The sequence below is a fragment of the Cryptotermes secundus genome, unplaced genomic scaffold (assembly GCF_002891405.2).
Source record: "Cryptotermes secundus unplaced genomic scaffold, Csec_1.0 scaffold245, whole genome shotgun sequence".
Lineage (NCBI taxonomy): Eukaryota > Metazoa > Arthropoda > Insecta > Blattodea > Kalotermitidae > Cryptotermes > Cryptotermes secundus.
Genome location: NW_019736398.1, coordinates 1143645 through 1164952, shown reverse-complemented (window position 1 = coordinate 1164952; position 21308 = coordinate 1143645). Strand labels below are relative to the sequence as shown.

Genomic DNA, 21308 nt, shown 5'->3' with positions numbered 1-21308 from the left:
GGTATAAAGGGGCTACTAGCTGAACGACCGGGGCTCAATTCCCTTCAGGGGCAAGAGATTTATATCTACTCCACAGCCTCCAGACCAGCTATGAGGCCCACCCAGCCTCCTATTAAGTACGTACCGAGGTAAACCGACCGGGGCGTGAAATGAACCACTCACCTCGCATCTAGTGCCGAGGTCAAGAACGGTGGAGCTATACCTCTACTTCCCCATATTTCTTCATGGTATAATGCTTAATTAGGCCGGTCACGGTAGCCGAGAGGTCTAGGGCATGTACTGTTTTCGCTCGCATGGAAACCGGGATCGTGGGTTCGAATCCCACTCAGGACATGGATGTTTAGTTTTTGTGTGTGCGTTTTTCTGTGTTTGTGTACAGATAGAGGCCTTGCGACGAGCTGATCACCCGAAGGAGTCCTACCGAATGTGTAAGATCTAGAGAAACCGAAGTGAACGGAGAAGTTCATGGAGGTAGGCCTAGGCCCACTGGGGCTGTAGTGCCAAGGAAAAAAAAAACTTAATTAATTAAGGACAAGGACAAGTTTACCTTTACGTTGAGTTTTGCCCACGTAGTGTATTACATATTTCACATGATTTTCGAAAGATACAGCAACTATTTCCCTAAACGTCATCACAGATTTGGTCTTTGTAACGAAAACACGGTGTTTCGTGTTAGGGGGAAACTGAATTTTTTAAATATTATTTATTAAACTCCATTTCCAAAGATGTAAGAGAAGTAGGTTTCATAAACTTCTTCCAGCACTTCTTGTTTTATTATCGAATCATTGCTTGGATTAAATTCTTTTTTTAATCACCTTTATTGACATCAGATACTACAATCTGGATTCAATTCTCAAGATAAAGTCAGAATGTATTGAAATCAATGTGGTTAAAATTATCCCAGCTTTTAAAGTACGGAAGATGTTAAGGCTTATTGAATTATACAATTCAGGTATAATTTTTTTTATTGGTAGTGGGGTGGGACTAAGTCCCTTGTACTGCGGCCACTTGTGGCCTATTGTACCAGCCCCAGATGATAGGCGAGTGTGATTGTGGAACAATTGGTGGAATGAAGATTGGCAAGGGAAACCGAAGTACTCGGAGAAAACCTGCCCCAGCGCCACTTTGTCCACCACAAATCCCACTTGGCCAGACCCGGTATCGAACCCGGGCTGCCGCGGTGGGAAGCCAGCGACTAACCGCTTGAGCTATGGCGCGGCCGCAATTCATGCATAAAGTAAACATGGAAGGTCAATCCAGGAGCACGCTTCCGCCAATTCCATGAAAGTCAATCAACACAGACTAGATGTAATTCTTGTTTAATGGCAGTTCTGGCACCAGCAGCGCACAGTCGATGTGAATGGTTTGGTCGTGATCGTGGTCCGTATGGAACGTTACGAAAATGGAGCTCTTTCTATGGCATACACGCACAACGGCCACAACATGAAGACAATTTACGCTGTGACTGTGCACAGTAATTCTTGCAGTAACATGACTTGAGAGTAAAGAAACACATGAAATGGCACAAGCGTGAGAATATGGTACAGCGATATTTTGATGGTTACTGGATCACCTATAGTTTGCGATTGATTTAGCCGAAAAGTGCTGTGATAGTTCATGTCCACTATTTTATTAAAAAGTAATTGACGTACAGTAATTCAGTTCAACTAATTTATTTATTTATTTATTTACAAGATTACTGAATAACCAAAGGTCACTTATAGAGCAAACAGGAGCAAAGAGACAAACAAAACGAACATGTGAACATGAACAAAGAAAAAAAAAGAAGGCGATTTGTATCAGACAAAAACAATTGGTTCACGCTTGCCAACCATTAGGCGCCATAAAGATATATATATATATATACATAATACTGAGTAAGCCATAATAATTCAATTCAATTCAATTCTTTATTATTTATGTGCCAAGTCAACAGCCGNAATTAATAATAATAATAATAACAATAATTCAATTAATATTTATTTGTGTGCTCACTTAACAGCCCAAATTCCAATTACAAAGTGAACGACAGTAAAGAAAAAAAACACACAAACGAAATACAAAAGCAGTGCAATATATATCATTTAAATAATAATAAATTAATTAATCTCGAAGAATGACGCATAACTTTCATCCGAAATCTGTAAACTCGTCCAAACTTCACGGCATCACATTTCAGAAGATACCATATTTACGCATGTATAGGCCGCACATTTTTTGCCAAAAATTCAAGAGGAAAACTGGGGTGCGGCTTATATTCGAAATATTCGAAATCACACTTCATTTAAAAAAACTATATTCATAATTATTTCGGAATAATTTCTACTCCTGAAATAATATTCCAAGAAAATTATTTTTTCTATAATTTCTGTCTGAAAATTGTGCTGCGGCCTGTACACGCACGCGGCTTATACATGCGTAAATACGGTAATAATTTTTTTTATATATAATAGATAAAACTTTCCGTGGGGAGAACTATTCTTGCGGTAACATACGGCAGCATTTTAAGTGATATTTGGAAAATTTTCAATGTGTAAAATTGTTGCACTATAAGGAACATGCCGAATTTACTGAAGGAAAAATGCTTACTTTGCGTTGTGCATCATGGCCGAAGCAAGACACACACACACACCTCGGACTCGCATAGAATGTAGCACGTAGTACGGCTAAGTTGATGTCGGTCCGTACTGTGTCAGTCATCTGCCAGTCTAGAATCTACTAATTTTGACTAGTGGCTCCTAAATTTGCACAACCCACTAAGGTAGATGCCAACAACAAAATGAGTTTTCACTGTTAATAAATTCCTAATGCGATGGATGGGCTTGATGAAGTGGAACCAGTTTCCCAACGTCTAGTCTAAAGTCACTTCAATCTTAAATAAGTGAACAACACTCTCAGAGGTGCCCTCCTCCGCCCCCTTGCGTCTTAGTGCTCCACTAGGTTATCCAACGACCCCCTATGGGCGCTACGGCTCACTTTGGGAACCACTGATCTAGAGTCCAGGCTCTAGTCAATTTATTCTCCGCATTTTAAATTCCTTGAAATAGGTCGTTATCAATATAGCAGTAATATTTTCATGGAGCGGAGTTCTCGAGAAGCTAACAACCGCACAATCAGACAAATGGACATAGAAAATCATCTTCGTATTCTTGCTTATCCCTGTCATGGGCAAGATATCAAATTTCAAATGTGTAATTCGGGTTGAAACTGGCTTTTGGGTTTATTTGTACTTTTAATAGAAGCTTATTTGTTCCGTTGTCTTTCTTACCGTAATTCCCCCCCCCCCTAAATGCGAGTATAATTAAAAGCGGACCTCCAGTGATCTGCGAAATGCATGTTGGAAACAACTGTTCTTTCTTTCCAGTTAGAACTGGAATGAATAGTCGAGGTGCTTGTGGTCGTTGCAGCAATGTTCACTTTCCTGGGCATTGTTAGGCTGTTCCCCTAAATTTGAACACAAACACCATCACCAAATGTGTTACAGATATGGATGCTGTTGCTGATGACAATTCAGTTAAGTTCTTTATTTATTCATTTATATGTTTATTCAGCAGCCCAAAGACCAATTATAAAGCATGCAGGAGAAAATGGATGAAAAACACACAGACAAACAAACACTTGCACATAAACAGAGACAAAGTAAGGCAACATGTATCATATAGACAATAACCGTTGNATACTAGAGTTTCCATAGAAGTTACTCTTCTGGATTCCAGACACGTGACAATATGTATGCATACAACAATCTTCAGTACTACAGATATTTTAATAATTAATTTAGAATTCCAATTTTATTATGTGACGAAGGGGTACAGTTTTGGTTCCAAATACGTCTAAGTCAGCTGAAGCGCATCTAGCAGAGAACAGTTTTTAGTAGAACAGCAGACATTCATCATAGAACATTCTTTGCTATACCGAGTAGGAACCCGAAGACCAGTAGTTTTCAGAAAGGTAGATGGAATTTAGAGCCCAGGTAAACTTGAATAAGGAACAGTTAATTGAAGTTTTATCTCTTCTTACGTAAGGTGTGCAATTTTAACTGCTCTGAAGAAAAGTGTAACTCTAATTGACATCGGGAAAGAAATGATTAAAGCAGAGGGCTTCAGGCGTCTGTTGGAGGCGTTCCAGTTTGTTGGCAAGAAACAAACATACACAAAATAAAAAATTTATAACGTCTGAGTAATGATGATACTGAAATAATAATAATAATAATAATAAAACTCAAAGTTATGATTTAGGATATGATGATAATAGTACTGACAATGGTGATGATGATAATGATGATGACGATGATGGTGATGGTGGTGATGATAATAATAATAAAATAAGGTAATAGTTTAGAGGTGAGAAAACAAAATATACTCATTTACAAGGACACTGTATATAAAAATATAATAACGCGTAATGTGAAAGTAATGATACTAATTATGAATGTATGAGGGATAGGCGTTCTCGGCCCTTGCACCGCGACCTACAGTGCTATATTGTGCTTATGATACTAATTAAGTTAATCGACTGAAGTGCTTGACAACAGCTGAGAGACAAGTTACACGCAAGAAAACATATTAATACAGAAAAAGTGAACAAACAAAAACAAAGACGAAGAGAAATACACAAAGAACGTATAAGTAAGAACTAAAAAACACAGAGTCTTAGGTACCATAACAATTTTACGTAGGAGATTATAAAATATAGTTGAGATAACTCTCTCCGATTGCAAATACAAATGTCGAGATCTTTACCCACCGCATTGGCACCATAGGCACACCGAGCAGAAGGACAGTGTTTATTAGAGGACAAACACCAAGCTTTGAGAGTTTGCGAGTAGGAACACGAAGACTAACATTCTCCAAGAGGGAAGTGCAGGATTTAGGGCCACGCCAGACCTGAAGTAATACATCGAAGTGATGTCTCCGTTTACAAGAAGATTTTAGACTTAATATCTCTGAGGCAAAACATAACTATAAAAAAAAGGGGGGATGATGGTGATGATAATAATAATAATAATAATAATAATAATAATAATAATTCAGCACCTCTCGACTGATTCAGTTGAAAATCTTCTGAAGGAAACAAAGGAAAAATTAACAGCAGTTGCAATAATGACATTTCATTTTTCTTCTTCTTCCTCTTTTTCCGTTTTTCTTAGTGCTATCATTGCTACTTCACACTAAGTATTTTTCTCTCTCTGTCTCCTTTATTGACAATCAGACTGTACAATCTATAAGCCAATGTACTGATTGGTGTACAATTTAATAACTATTTATTGTACACTCTTCTGGCGTGTGCTGAATAAACATCCAGTGATGTTTTACTCAGTTCGTTAGATCTGATGGCCAACTTCTTTTGAGTCTTCGATTTTCATGAGGTTGTAGTAGTGGTTGAAGAAGTGGGTTGGAGTGATTTTCTAGTTTGCTGAAGTACTTGGTGCTGTTTCTCGGATGACTTCTGGTACGCAAGGAAATTTTAGACCTGTATGTAGGGTGTGGTTGGATACACACCATGGTGCGTTCGTGATGGATCGGAGTATTTTGGACTGGGCACGCTGTATAATGGCGATGTTGGATTTGCTGACGCAGCCCCAGAGTTGTGTGCCGTATGTCCATATAGGCTTGATGACTGTTTTGTAGATTAGTAACTTGTTTCGATGGAGAGGTGGGATTTTCTTCCTATGAGCCAGTTGAGTTCTTAGGTTTTTTGGTCCATCTGTTTTCTTTTCTTGATTATGTGTTGTCTCCAGTTTAGTTTGTTGTCAAAGGATAATCCTGGGTATTTTACCTGTTCTTTTGGTTGTATGTTGATGTGATTTATTTGCACTGTGGGGCAAGTGCATTTTAGGAGGGTGAAAGTTGTTTGTGCGGACTTTGATTCGTTTACCTTGATTTTACATTTGTTTAGCCATGCTTCAGTGAGGATTAGATGAGCCTGTAGATGAGAGGAGGCTGTGCTTGGATTGTCGTGGGTAGCGAAGATAGCAGTGTCATCTGCAAAAGTTCCTATTATCGTTTTTTTCTATTGTGGGTAGATCATGTGTGTAGAGAGTGTATAGTAGTGGGCTTAGTAAGCTTCCTTGGGACATCCCTGACTGGATTGGTAGGCGGTTGGATATTTCCTCGTTTATTTTGACTTCGAAAAATCTTTCGCTTAAATTTGACTTGAGTAGGCTGTAATAATTTGTTGGGAAGATTGTTTGTATTTTGTAAAGTAAGCCAGAATGCCAGACTTCGTCAAAGCCTGGGGCTATATGTAAAAACGCTGCTGTGCAGTATTGTTTGTTGTTTAGCGCGTTGGTTATGGTATTTACTATGCGATGGCTTTGTTGGATGGTTGAGTGAGCTCGCCGAAAGCCAAACTGATGGTTTGGTATCCATGTTTGTTGGTTTGATTCTTGATTTCTTTTGTTGAGTATTTTGTTGAGGTCTTTTGAATTTATAGGTAGAAGGCTTATTGGTCGGTAGGATGTGACGTCGGTTGGATATTTTCTAGGTTTCAAGATCTTTATGATTTGGGCACTTTTGAGCGGACGAGGTCAATAGTCCAGTCTAAGTATGGCGTTAAATATGTATAGGAGTTTTATTTGGCCTTTTCTTGGTAACTGTTTTAGTATTACGGCTGTGATATTATCATGGCCTGGCGCCTTTTTTGACTTTAGAGTGTTTATTGCTTCTTGCAGTTCCTTTAGGGTAAGGAGCTTTGGTCTTTGGTGTCTTTGTATGGGTTCATTTAGAAGTAAGTTTACTTCTTGTACTTGAGTATTGTTGTGTATAGTGAATACTTCTTGTAGATGTGCAAATTGGTCGGCTTTTTCTTTGTCGCTACTTGCCCAGTTTCCTGGGGGTGATGCTGATACGGGCTTTCTTTTGTTTCTTATTGGTTTCCAGATGCAACTGTCTTGTCTTGTGAGGCTTGCGATATAGTTCTCGAATGATTCGTTCTTTAGTTCTTGTAATTGCGTTTTTAGCTTATTGCTGATTTTGTTGCATTTTGCTCTGCTTTCCGGAGTGTGAGTCCTCTGCCAGGTTGATCTAGCTCTTCTCTTTTCGGCCATTAACTTTTTTATTCTTAATGATATGTTATTTGTAGGGTTCCTTGGATCATTTATGGGGGTTGCTGTTTTGGCGGCTTCTTATAGTGGGGTGATGAACTTTTTACATTCGTTTTCTATGTCGGTTGGTTCTTTCAGCTTGATTTTTAGTTTTGTGTTATCTTCTATTATTTTCCTGAAGAGATCCCAATTTGTTTTGGAGTTGTTAAGTCTGGGCTTGGATTTCCTTAGTATAACTGATGTGCTTATTGTTGCAATGATCGGAGTGTGGTCCGATGTTAGGTCAAGGTTTGCAGTTGCGTTTGTGTAGTTAGGAGAGATGCCGTTTGTTATGAAGAAGTCTAGTAAGTCAGGAATTGTATTCCCATCTTTTGGCCAGTATGTTGGTGGTCCAGTTGATATGATGGAGTAATTGTTATTTTGGATTGTCTTGTGTAGTTCTCTGCCTTTTGTTGTTATGAGTCTTGAGCCGTAAAATGCGTGATTGCTGTTGTAGTCTCCGCCAGCTATTAATTTTGTACCCAGGGTTTAGAAGAATAACTCAAAGTACACGAAGTACGAGTATATGTGTGTATACATGTTTCTGTCTGCTGGTCTTCTTATTAAACACCGGAGTGCATAATTTTAAATCCAAGCAAATTTCAAGCACCAACCAGCACTCGTTGTCTATGGTTTTGCCTTCACACCGTACCATCTCCGTGCTTTTGTGCTCCACCTTTAACTTCAGGGAGTTGTTTGCTCAGCGCACACCTGTATATTAAACCGGACAAGCGAATTTTAAACAGCATTCTAGCCCACAACAAAAAGCTTCAGACAGTTTTAATAATACGTTGTTACATCGCCTTGGGTAAGAGACTGGACCTCGAGGTTCTTATTACGTTAATTCGAAGGAACGTAATTCATTAATGAGTATAATGTCTAGTATTGGTCGGCGGCATCCTCCTCCTCGACAGATCGTTGTAGACATGACAGTTGACAGAAGTAGGAACATAGTAAAATTACACTCTCGCCGTCCGGAAAACAGAATTTCCATGGCGCTGCATGATGAAGAGAAATCCTTTTAATTTTGAATGGTCGTTGGGTTTGAGAATTATCCGTTATCCCAGAAGACGGCAATCTTAATATTTACCGCTGTAAGAACTAAAATCTCGTATACGCATGTGTTCCGTTCAACGTCAGTCCCTGTCACCCTTCTTGAGCCTCGTAAGGTGAAGCTGAGGGATATACAGAATGATTATAATTTATTGTCGAAGTTTACAGGACACGGAAACCCAAACAGTAATTTATAATCACCTTATATAACACTCACTGCTTCAGAGTTCTGTAATTTTAACCCTTGCAAGATCGATTTTATGTTGAGAATAATGATCCATTGAGAAGCTACTTCCGTAATGTACAAAGGGGACAAAAATTCACACACAGTTCTCTGATTCTCTCAATGTCTGCGGGATAAATTTGAGATCTAAGAATAAGAAATAATTAATACTGAAAGACGCGGAAAAAAAAACAGGGAACATGTGTAGCACATTGGAGTACACATATTTTCTAAATGTAAGTAATTGGTCTTTATGTTCCTATTTCAATTGAAACTTATTCTTGAAGTGCTTACTCCACCTCGTGACTCATTGTTATTTGCATTACGTTTCGTTAAACATCTAGTATCTGGAATACGTGTTTAAAATAAATGTTTTAGACTTTGATAGCATATGTATTTATATGATAAGCAAGTGCACAATATTCCTGACAAAGGAGCCGATTTTTTTTTATAGAAATTAAGAGCGTTCTGGTTGAGTGTTATCTAAATTAGAAGCGTATGTTACCGATATGGAAAGACAATATTGTAGCATGTAGATTCGTTACTATGCAACGACCTGAGATGGTCGGATATACCAGGGCCATTTCTGGGTAACGGCTCGGTAAACGCGTTCTCGTTAGGCAGAAGAGTCTTAATAATGCAATAGTTGAACTACAGTAGTGGAAGAGTTGTGTCTTCTACGTGGTCCGTGGCGAGAGGTTATAAGCGAGACGAGGTTTGGAGCTTAGTTCAGTTGAGAGTCAGTTCTGTAACGGAGTCTGTGAAGAGAGAACTTGAGCCCGGAGGCAGAGGAATAGCTTTTTTTGGAGCCGTTATCAGGAAACGTCTAATAACAGACTGAGAACACTAGACTGTATGCTCTAGTGAACTGTAAACTGTAGAAACAGTGATAGTGTTATAGTTATTTGTAGTTACGACCTGTAAATCTATTCACCAATCCAAACCTTGACATACTACCTGACAATATATTCTCCCGACACCTTTCAGTGTAGACACATGAATCCCAAAGTGGATCAGAATCCATTACCTAGCTCCTGAGATGAAGAGTACCGATGGAGAGATATAGTATATTTATTGCGCATTCGTGTAATACTTCGTGCATATAACGGATACAGTTATACTTCGTAAGGATGTTTATTAGATCTATAATTTCTCCCTTATTTGTTTAATAATGCTACTAACTGTTGTTAATTCTTAACATACTTGAGTCGGGATAGCACAATCGGTATAGCGACTGGCAGCGGGCTGGTCAACCGAGAGGTTGGAGTTCGAGTCCTGGTAGAGGCAAGACTTTTCTCTTCTTCTTTTCGTCCAGACCTGTTCTGGGGTCCACCCAGCCTCCTATCCAATGTATACACGGAACTTTTTACCCGGGGGTAAAGCGGCCGAGGCGTGCCAACTAGTGCCGAGGTCAAAAATACGTGGATCTATACATCCACTACCCCATACTCTTTCATGACGCAGTGCTTAATTTGACAGTTTCAACTTTACAATGAAAATGTATTCAGCAAGATAGAAACTATATCGTTATTGCTTTACTTTTAGCCCGAACAGTGATTTTAAGCATTTAGATCTTTCCCCATACACACAAACATGGTCTCCAATGGGCCCATAAATACTGTATATATCAACATTTTCTAAGTGAAGTAATGCAAGATTTGAGAGTGAATTTGAAGACCCTTCCTCCTGAAATTAAATGTTAAAACTAAACTTGATGTGAGAAGTGTTCTCGTTCTAAAATATTAATTAAAATGAAAAAGACATAGCCAAAGAAATATTAGTAGTTACTAGAGGATTCTGATGATGGTGCATAACACACAGAGTTATAGGGTTTTCGGACTTTATTCATCGTCCTGGTTTTAAGATAATTAAGAAAAACACAACGTTTCGGAAACTGGATCTATTTCCGTCCTCAGGTGAGGGAAACACCTATTCTGTTGGGTCCCTTAGAAAGAGCTAGCCTCAATCACTGAATGTCGTGTTTTTCTTAGTTATCTTAAAACCAGGACGATGGATAAAGTCCGAAAACCCAATATCTCTGCAATGAAATATTGTCTGAAATAAATCTTTATAGACCGGCTGCATCGTTGGCCACATAATTCGTGCACACAATCACGGCCCTTCGGGTAATTTAATTACTATCATGACTGTGCTCATATTCGCGTGTGCGCACTTGTAAAGCTGTTGATTTTCCTGTCGGGATTTGCGACTCGGCGTGACCCAGAGGTCTCGACCTCATCCTAATAAATCTCGCGATTTGAAGAAGATGGTGCGTCAGCCAGGATTATTACGGAATGAACAGAGTGGGTCATGCAAGATTGGTACAGTTCACTACTGTGCTCCTTCAGTGAGAAGACTTCGCTTCGTCATTCTCGGGTTGTCGGTACTCCTCAAGGTGCATGCAGAAATCACGCTTTGGAGAGTGTAGGATTTGAGAGCTTCAAAGTGATGGTTATGAATAGTCCTTTCTTCTGGTTTATAACACCGTGTAGTTGGTTGAAAATCGACAGACGCTATGAAGAAACATGTCGCCTCCACCTTCAGCGTCGAAAAATAAGCCAGGCAAGTCAGCAGTATTCAGCCGGTAGCAGGGCTTCCTGCTTCATTTTGGTGTCTTGCCTTGCTTATTCTTCGACCCTGAAGATGGAGGCAATATGTTTCTCCGAAACATCTGTCGGTTATCAAGGATCTACAGTGCGTTATATCCCAGATAATAGATAAACGGTTACAAAAAAACAGAAGTTTTGTACGAAATGTTATTGGCTCATGTATCTTGTACTGTCCTTGATGCCCATGTTGAGAATTGAACGTTTAAACATATAGTTTACTATAGGGTTCTGACGATGGTGCATAACACACAGAGATACTTGGTTTTCAGACTTTGTCCATCGTCCGGATTCTAAATAACTAATAAAAAACACAACGTTTTGGAAACTGGATCTGTTTCCGTCCTCAGGTGAAGGAAGACACCTACTCTGTTGGGTCCCTTAGAAAGAGCTAGCCTCAATCACTGGACAACCAATGTCACAGAACACTAAGTCTATAAACACCTGAGACCAGACTAAGTCAATGTGAGCTAACAGATCCAGTTTCCGAAACGTTGTGTTTTTTCTTAGTTGCTTAGAATTCGGACGATGGACAAATTCCGAAAACCCGGCATCTCTGTGATTTATACTTATGTTTGTTTTCAGCACCAAACCAGGCAGGTTAGTGTAGCGCTAACGCGCGCTGTAAATACTTGAATTTGATAGAGTAGCATTGTGTTGTTGAAAGCCTGGTAATTAATGTAACGCAGTATAAAGCGTTATCGTCTTCGTGTATCAAGCCTGAAGATTCCATGAGAATGGATGAATTATCAGGAAGTAATTTAACGGCTGAGTGACCACCTAATTTACTAAGCAACTAACTGTCTAATAATGTAATCTGAAATTTGAAGAATCCTCATAACAAAGTCTGTCACTGGACGCAATCCTAAGGGAATTGTGTCCGATTCTCGCATTGCATTCTTTCTGCATATTGTTCGTCTTAAGGCGCGTCCACATTATTCGTGCTCGTGCTCGTTCTCGTGTGACTCGCTATGCTCCGGAGTAATGCGGACCGTATGTGAAGTCACGAGACAATCAAATTTTAAGTTTTTAATTTAAAAACTATAGCCAGTAAATTAAAATACGACTACAGCCTATACACACTACGAGTAAATATACGGATCCTTACGCGCCGAAGCCTGGCGAGCAACTGAAGTAGTGTGAACGAAGATTTACGAGCACAAGAAAAAGCCAGACCAGTCTCCCGACGAGTACAAGCCTGGCGAGCACGAGCACGAGCACATGTAATGTGGACGCGCCTTTAGAGTTTATTCTCCTACGCCCTTCTCCCAAATGTCTGCTTCCCAAAATGTTTCGCCATCAAAGTCCTCTGGGCCTGTACATTCATTGCCTCCACCTTCGAGCTGCATGTCGAGCCCATCATAAGCTTTTGTGCTTCACTGTCCTAACAACAAGACATAAGTCTTGAATTCCGGCTGAGTATGCCCGAATTATCATTTGTACCATACATTAAAAGGTAGCCGGGACAGCTCAGTCGGTACAGCGACTCCTTACGAGCTGGGCGAACGAGGGGTTGGAGTTCGAGTCCCTGTAGGTTCAGAATTTTATGTTCTCCATATCATCCAGACTGACCCTGGGGCCCACCCAGAGTGCTATCCAATGGGTACCGGTGCTCTTTCCCCAGGGGTCAGAATTTTCTCTTCTCCATATCGTCCAGACCGGCCCTGGGGCCCACCCAGAGTGCTATCCAATGGGTACCGGTGCTCTTTCCCCAGGGGTAAAGCGGCAGGGGCGTGAAGCTAACCACTCACCTCCAGCCAGTGCCAAGGACAAGAAAATGTGGAGCTATATGTCCACTCCCCGATACGCCGTCTTGGTATGGTGCTTTATTAGTTAAGCTCAGGGACAACTTTACCTTTTTACCTTTACATTAAAAGGTTCCCGCAGATAATATAATCCACCTAAGGAAAACTTGTGGGTATCTGCGAAAGTGATGACAAATGTACGTACGTGCTTCTTCAAGAGTAATCTGAAATACAAAAGAAAAACCTAACTCGTTAATCTTCAGTGCGTAAAATGAAGACATAAGTTGAACCTCAATAACTGGAGAGGCACACAAGGCAGCACTTCAGTTTATATCACAATCTGGACAAACAAAGCCTGCACTCAAACTCCTAGTGAGACTCACAGTCCCAGGCATAAATATCCTAGGCAAGTTCATCAAGAAACACTGCACATATCCATGACTCTTGTCCAATTAGAGGAGTCTCCACCTGAAGTTGTCGTCTGATCGTGCAGTCTCTCGTAGTTCCCTGCTTTTAGCAACATTTTAAAGAAGGCCGCTCCATAGCTCAAGTGGTTAGTCACTGGATTCCCACCGTGGCGGCCCGGTTTGATCCCGGGTCTGGTCAAGTGGGATTTGTCGTGGACAAAGTAGCACTGGGCCGGTTTTCTCCGAGTACTTCGGTTTCCCCTGCCAATCTTCATTCCACCGAAATTCTCCATCATCATAATCAGTGGCCGCCATGCCGAGTGGACCCAGTTGGACTCCACCCCCCACTTAGCAAATTAAGAAGAAAGAAAAAACATTTTAAAGAGTTTTCCGCTTAGTGCCTGGGTTGTATAGTTCATGAACATTCTGCGATAATGTCGAGTGCTATTTCATTTTCACTTTAGCTCTGACATGACGGCGGAGTATGGGATATCGTGCTGTGGACTGATTTTCTTTCTTCCGTCACTGCTGGTTTGGGGTTAAAAAAAGTGCGCAGCAAATTTGACTAAACGTTTTGTGACTCGTTTCTGATTATGCAAGAATTCTATAATTTCAGGCTGTAATCAGTATTCTCAAATATATAATAAAAACATAAAAATCTTTAATACATTGAATGAATATCTGTAACAAACAGCGAAAAGTGAGACAGAATGTTTCTTGTCGCCTACAGTTGAATACAGGCTGCGGGTACAGACATTCTACAGCCATCAGTAGGAAGCAACTGACTGAGATCTCCTGAATTAATGTGGTAAATGAATAACTAATTATAAAAATCTACACTGGGCTGTATTTCCTGTCATGTAATGTTCNCCCCCCCCCCAGTATTTTAGGAATTCACATCTCTTATTCAGGCTATAGTGCACTTCTATGTTTCACCAGAAATAATATTTCGAATCCTTGTCTGTTCACATGCGTCACCAATCGTTATCCTAAGCCAGATGAATCCAACCCACACACTCGCACCTCATTTCTTTAAGATCGATTACCCTCCCATCTACACCTACGTTTTGGGAGTGGTCTGTTCATCCAGATTTTCCGATAAAGTATCTTTATGTATTTCTCCCTCTCGTGGTATGTCCGCCACTTGTCTGATTCTCCGTGTTCTGATCATCAGCGTTACGTGCCTATATTATGTCGCGTAAATTGGGGACACGAGAGAAATATGTTGTGGATTTTGGAATGAAGCATAGGAAAGGGCGTATGGCATCCTTTAAGGTAGGCTACTGTCCCAGACATTACCCGCTCGGCGTCATTAGGGAGAGACTCACGGAGGAGTGGAAACTGTGACGACTTAACGAGCTAATCGCTCGGTAATTGTTGTCATTATAATGTCTGTCAACAGTAATAAATATAAGAGTTCTTTCATATCATTAAAAGTAAGGTATCAATTTGTGTCTCTTGTAATTGTTCAGATGGGAATGGTTTTTATGAAATCCAGGGTGTTGAAATTGCGTTTCCGTAATCCACGTTGACTGTAGATAAATTAGGCTTCCCCCAAACGGAAAATTGTTATAGTTTTTCTTAAACAGTCCTTAGAGATTACTTAATTTCTAGATGCAGCTATGATGTGCTGAATTTCTCTCACACTCAAAATAACATTTTATTATCATAATATTTCTATATGTACTTGGCGAAATGTCTTAGTTTTTCTGAAAACTCCAGAGGAAGGGAAAGTGTAATATTGTCACGTGTTGGGTGTATAACGCGACAAATAATTTCACGCCGTGCTGGGTATAGCGAATTTTATTTCACATTCGCTCTTACAATCACACAATTTACAGATTCACAATTACTGCTATCTGCAGTATTACAAATGCTAGACTGCAACTGACTGGTTGACTGCCTGGCTGCTGGCTAACTCGTAACTATCTCGTAAACTCGAGAACTTGAGAACTGTCCGTGAATAGTCTTCGCTGCTCCTTATTTAGCCTCGTTCCGGACAACACAGAAAACAGCCACGTCAGTCACCACTGATGTCTGGCGCCGTGTTTACCGGTTCTTGATTTTGTATTTAGAAGAACAGAAACAAATTAAACAGCAGCGTGCATGAAGATGCTCCCACAAACACGTCGCTACGCTGCATTCCGTTCGGCATACGAAGTTACTTCGATTTACGTGGCCGACGGAAGGAATGCGGTGGGACGTGAGGAAGCGGACGAAGTAACACATTGCATATCATCTGGAATATATGTCCTCAAACATAACCAAGTAGAAAATCGCCCTGTCTTATGACACCATTTGTCTTAGCCCTTTTTTATCAGATTGTTACTAGATGTTTTACCTGTTTCTTTTTTTTTTTTTACTTTGGCTCTACAGCCCCGATTTGGGCCTTGGCCTACCTCCAAGAAACTCTCCGTTTCACTTCGGTTTACTAGATTTTAAGCCATTCGGTAGGACTCCTTGGGCGGGTGATCAGCTCCTCGCAAGGCCTCTACCTGTACACAAACACAGAAAAACGCACACACACACAAACATCAAACACCAAACATCCATGCCCTGTGTGGGATTCGAACCCACGATCCCGGCTTCTGAGCGAGCGAAGACAGTGCATGCCCTAGACCGCTCGGCTACCGTGACCGGCTCCAGTTTCTTTTACAGTTTGTAAATAACATTTTCATATTTGCTCTGTGATTTGCGTAATCTAATACCTGTCCTTATATGCAGAGAATTTCAGAATCTCCTCCTCCTCCTCCTTCTTCTTCTTGACTCTCTCGAGCTTATAACCTGACACCGTCAAGTACCACATACTCTATCGCTTGGACAAATAAATTCTGCTCCTTTTAGCAGAAGCTGAAACTAAGCCAGCCGATTAAGGCCCTTTTCTTTTGCCCACTGTTCCAGACGCAGTGCAGTATAATTGTATTGCGGTTCCTTAAATCACTTCAAATTCTAGTACCCTTATACGTCACTCGGTTTGAATGAAGGTTAGGAATTTCACATTTGACAAAACTAAAGTAAAAAGTAAAGGTATCCCTGTAACAGGCTGTGGAGGCCCATAGGATTGTGAGACGTCGAGGTTCCCACATTTTCTAGACAATCGGCTCTAGATGACGGTAAGGCTGTCAGCCTTACGCGCAGGCCGCCCTTTACCCCCAGGAAGATTCCTGGTACTCATTTCTGTTAGAGGCTGAGTCTATCCCAGGACCATAGTGCGGCTGGAAGGATTAGGTCAATTGAAAAAATCCATTTGACGAAACTAAATTTCGAAATATTATTACTTATTCAAGTATAACCCACTGAAGGCATGGATTTGTGTGTGTTTTTTCTGTGTTTGTGTTGTCATGTGTTTAGGTAGAGGTCTTGCGACGGGCTGGTCACTCGTCCGAGGATTTCTACCGTCTGTATAAAAATGATTACGTAACTGAAGAAGAGGCCAGGGCCCAATAAAGGGCTTTAGAGCCATTGGTGAATGAATGAATGAATCAATCAATCAATCAAGTATAATCTCTTCTCGTGCCTTTTAATTATTCCTTGCAGTTGTGATGTTAACAGAATAGTTAGGTGTATAAGTATTATCACAGCTCCTCTAATGACCCGGAATACGTTTTTGGTACATACATTGAATTGCCAGGCTGTAATGTCACATATCTTTGCACCAATCAAACGCAAATAGCCATGGACGCTGATAGGCTTTCAAAGCCATTCATTCCCTCAGTCATGGAACTAATGCTGTATACCCATCAGTAGTATCGAATTGATACAATGGGTCCATTTGAGGCAGAGTACAATGGCACCCAGTCTCACCCACCCTGAAACTAAAAAAAAAGTTGATAAACTGTGCAGTAGCATACAGTCAGTTTTCAAGAAATATGTTCATTTATTTTTTTTATATAAATCATGCATTTATTCAAATTTATATATTATAAATATAATTATTTATGTACTTGTTTGTCAGGTGTTCCGTAAGTGAATATGCAGTGCTCTATGAAAAAGCAAGAACACTATTGTTGGTCAGCAGATTGGAAGTGAATGAAAGTGAAGCCCTCTCTGAGATCCGGAAGCAAGGCGCCTGGGAATCTGGCAGAATATCCGAACAGAATTACGTCACACAGCTTGGGATACTGGTGAGTGATGAATTCTTCTAACTATGCTGTGTCCTTGATTTGATCAGCCTCACGCTTAAGAATAATATAAATTATGAAATTCCTCATTATGTAATTTTCTCTGTCCTCTCTTCAGTACATCGCAGTCCAAATATTAATCTCATGAAACCTTTCTCAGACACAGTAATTGTATCGAAATGAGCATAAGGCCTTCTGGAGGTAACTCCTGGGTAGCATTCATGAAAAAAGAAGCGTAGGAATTCGAAATTTCGTGCCTATTTCCGAGACATTCATTTTGTTTCTCGTGCTCGTACACTTGAACACTTTCTAATTAGTTAATCCATTCACTAAAATTAGCCGATTGCTTTCGAGAAGCTGGTAGTCACTCAGCCGGTTGATATATGTCCGTAGGTTTGACTTCTTAGCCGTCCGGTTTAAAATAATTATTCCATCCACGTCTAAAACACTGAAGTAATTTCTTCTATTAAGATATTCCGAAACTGCCTCTGTGATCCGGTGGTTAGGGTTCCTGGCTACAGATCCAGAGGTCCCTGGTTCGATACCCGGCGCTATCAGATTTTCTGAGAAGTAGTGGGTCTGGATCGGGGTCCACTCAGCCTCGTGAGGATAATTGAGGAGCCATTTCAAGGAAATAGCGGCGCCGGTCTAGAAACCCGAAATTAACGGCCGTGGGGATTCGTTGCGCTGACCACGCGACACCCTCTATCCGCTAAAGTTGGCATTAACTTCGCCGACAAGCGGCGGTCGCTCGGTCGGTGTAGTTCGCTTGCGGACTACAGGCCACGGAGTTTGTTTTTGTTTTGTTTGAGATATTCTGAACTTGCTAGGATTTCTCACCATGTCCTTGTCATTTGCTCTGCCGTTATGAACTTCCTCGACTTGATCATCCAAGCACAAGTTATGAATCTCCTTATTACGGTGTACTTGAACACACTTGCAGCAAGTAACATAGCATCATGAAAGCGTGTATTGTGTATGTCGTAATATTCTGTTACACTGGATTCATCCCTGTAACTTCGTTACGTTGCAAGGTAAAGAAATTATACGTACCACTTCCTCATATGCGTAGTACATAGAAGAACTTACCGTGATGGTGAAAAGATATTTTCACAGATTTATAGTTTTTCAACCCCCCCCCCAATATATAAAATTGTTTTCGGAACGCCGCTTGTTTGTTTTAAAGCATATACTGACGTCCCTATCTGTAACGCCCGGGCGATTGGGTGGGGGGATTTGTATTCAGTATCTAAGAGTTTATGTATCATGGCCGGTGCCCTTAAAATATGAATATTATATCTATAGAAATAGGGACCCTTTAGAAGGGTCCAGAAAAACAGAATGACGATTTTCTCGAAAACGGCTCAAACACATTTACTTAAATTTCAGATATTTGTAGAGACTGACTCACTGAATAAAAGTCAGTGGGCGGTATCAGGAGAATAGCAACACGCCCAAATTGTTCGGCAAAACCCATGTGTCCTCGTTTGCACAGTCAGCGACAAGAATGGTGTGTCGAACAAAACTCGGTTTCGTTTGCAGTATAACGTAGTCGAGGTCAGTCGTATATAAGAAGTTATGTGCAATGTCTTTGAACCAATTTTTTAAAAATATTTTCATATATGCATATAAAAAGTGTGCTTTTTTCATAAACACACATAGACAGCAGAGTAAGAAATAGCCCGCATGCATACAGGCAGACTCGCTGGAGTGTAGCCGTACAATAAGTTAGCAGCACCTGCATCTTGACCATCTTGACCTCCCTCTACTGCAGGGACCACTTCACTCATTATTGATGGCCAGGCAGACGTGTAGACCCGACGTTAATATATGTAATAGGGGTTTTTTGCATCGTGGAAATATGAAATTGGTAAATCGAAATAGAAGCAGGGATTTTGCAGATATGTGTATAACTTTTTCTTTTTTCATTTGCCCTGTCTTATGGGATATAGAGTGTTATGAGATGGGGTGGTTATTACTGACTCACTCATGGAGCTGATCCCTTATTGAGGAGAAGCCAAATCTGCAGTTACTCAAGAATTTCCCAGCATTTTATGGAACCCGAAGGTTCATTACCGTGTTCACAAGAGCCCTTCACTGATCCCTATCCTGAGCCAGATCAACCCAATCCATACCATCTCATTCTATCTCTCTAAGATCCATTTTAATATTGCCCACCCACCTACTCCTTGGTCTTCCCAGTGATCTCTTTCCTTGTGGCTTTCCCACCAATATCTTATATGCATTCCTCTTCTCCCCCATTCGTGATACATGCCCTGCCCACCTCATCCTCCTTGACTTGAGCATTCTAATTATGAAGCTCCTCATTATTCAGTTTTATCCAACCTCCTGTCACTTCATCCCTCTTCGGTCCAAATATTCTCCTCAACACCCTGTTCTCAAGCACCCTTACTCTATGTTCTTCCCTTAATGTCAGAGCCCAAGTTTCACACCCATACAGAAACACAGGCAAAATTATATATATATGTATACACACATTGCTGATGCAACACTAGTTAGTTAGTTAGTAGGATTTTCTCCGTCCTTCTATTACTTCTTCCTCATTAAGACTACGGAATTAAAACAAATGTTAAATATTGACACCGACATATATCTATCAATGTTCGTTAATACCACCATTTGTTTCTTATTGCAAAAGATGAAATCCAACATTCTTTCATGTACGAAATATTTATAGCTTGTTACCCGAAATACAGTGAAGTGTTATGTATGACGACGTTTAGAATGGATATCATAGGTATATATAAAATGCTTTGATTTTGAAATCGCGACTAATTCTCGTATTAGAAGTGGATAACGCGACAAGCATCACGGCGCATTTTCCTTTGATGAAAAGAAACTTTGCGGTTTGTCGTGACTACAGTGCCAATACCCACAGCACACTGACAAGGAATAAGCAAGCCGCAGCTCTTCGCGCAGCTTCTACAAGCCTGTCCTATATTAACAGCGATGAAGGAAACTTGTTCCTGTGATTAATTAAATAGGCACCACGCCCTGAATACTTACGGGAGAGTGGAGTTATAGCTCTACCATTATTGACCTGGGCACTAGATGGCACTGAGTGATCAGTTTCACGTCCCAGAGAAAGACCCCCAGGTACCCATTGGATAGGAGGCTGGGTGGGTCACAGAGCCGGCCTATACGCGGTGGAGCAAAAAAAAAATCACCTGCCACTGCCGGGAATCGAACCCAAGCCGTCCAACCCGTAGCCCATCATTATACTGACTGATCTATCCGGCTCTTATATCGATAATAGAAAACTCATTAAAATACTTGCTTATAAATTAACTTTTACTCTAACGTGCAATTGCTCCTACAGTGAGAGATATTAAAATAATTTCAGATCTAAATATTATTAGGCCGATATGTGAGATTTGAGTTTGTCACGGCTGTGATTATGAATAATACCATCTCCGGGATGTAATGCATTCTATTCCAGCTTATGTTTGCTGACGTTTATAAATAACATGCTACTTCAATCTTTAGGGTCGATAAAATGACTTGGACCTAGAATATGGAAAAAAAAAACTCATTACTCCAAAACGTCTGTAAATATCTTTTGCGGCGTGACATCTCAGAAGACATCTTGAGGGTGAAAGATTTACTCCAAGACTCTAAAGATGTAGTAGCATGTTCCTCCGAAACGTCTGTAATCTTCTAAAGGACGTGGTATCACATCCTAAAACACATTACGTTACTAACTTCGACGTGTTAAATTTATTGGCATTTGAAGCCTACTGACATCTCTGTATGATAAGCTGCCAGCACAACAAAAGGGGATTTAGTTTTCGAACATGCGGAATGGCGGGTTATCCAGCAGGTGAAACGGGGGGGGGGTCAGGCCTTTTTATCGTACTCAGAGCGCTGCAGTCCACCGGCAGGTGGAACCACAAGTCTCGCCGAATACGTCATTTGGTTGCTGTCATTTATCTCGTCTTGTTGTCTCTTGAGAAAGAAAATATATTAGGAAACCCAGGAACGTTAGCCCAACCTGAACTCATACATAATTCAAACAGCATTCGTAAACACTATATTCAGTATGTCACCA

At 40.6% G+C, this 21308-nt stretch overlaps 1 long non-coding RNA gene across 1 annotated transcript in view; it reads left to right on the top strand.

The window, feature by feature from the left end:
- The window catches only part of LOC111869824, a 116989-nt gene that overhangs the window by 21989 nt on the left and 73692 nt on the right, over positions 1–21308 (top strand). Inside the window, exon 2 of the long non-coding RNA XR_002843740.2 lies at positions 17074–17242. This is a non-coding gene — a long non-coding RNA (uncharacterized LOC111869824). The remainder of the gene's footprint in view (positions 1–17073; positions 17243–21308) is intronic.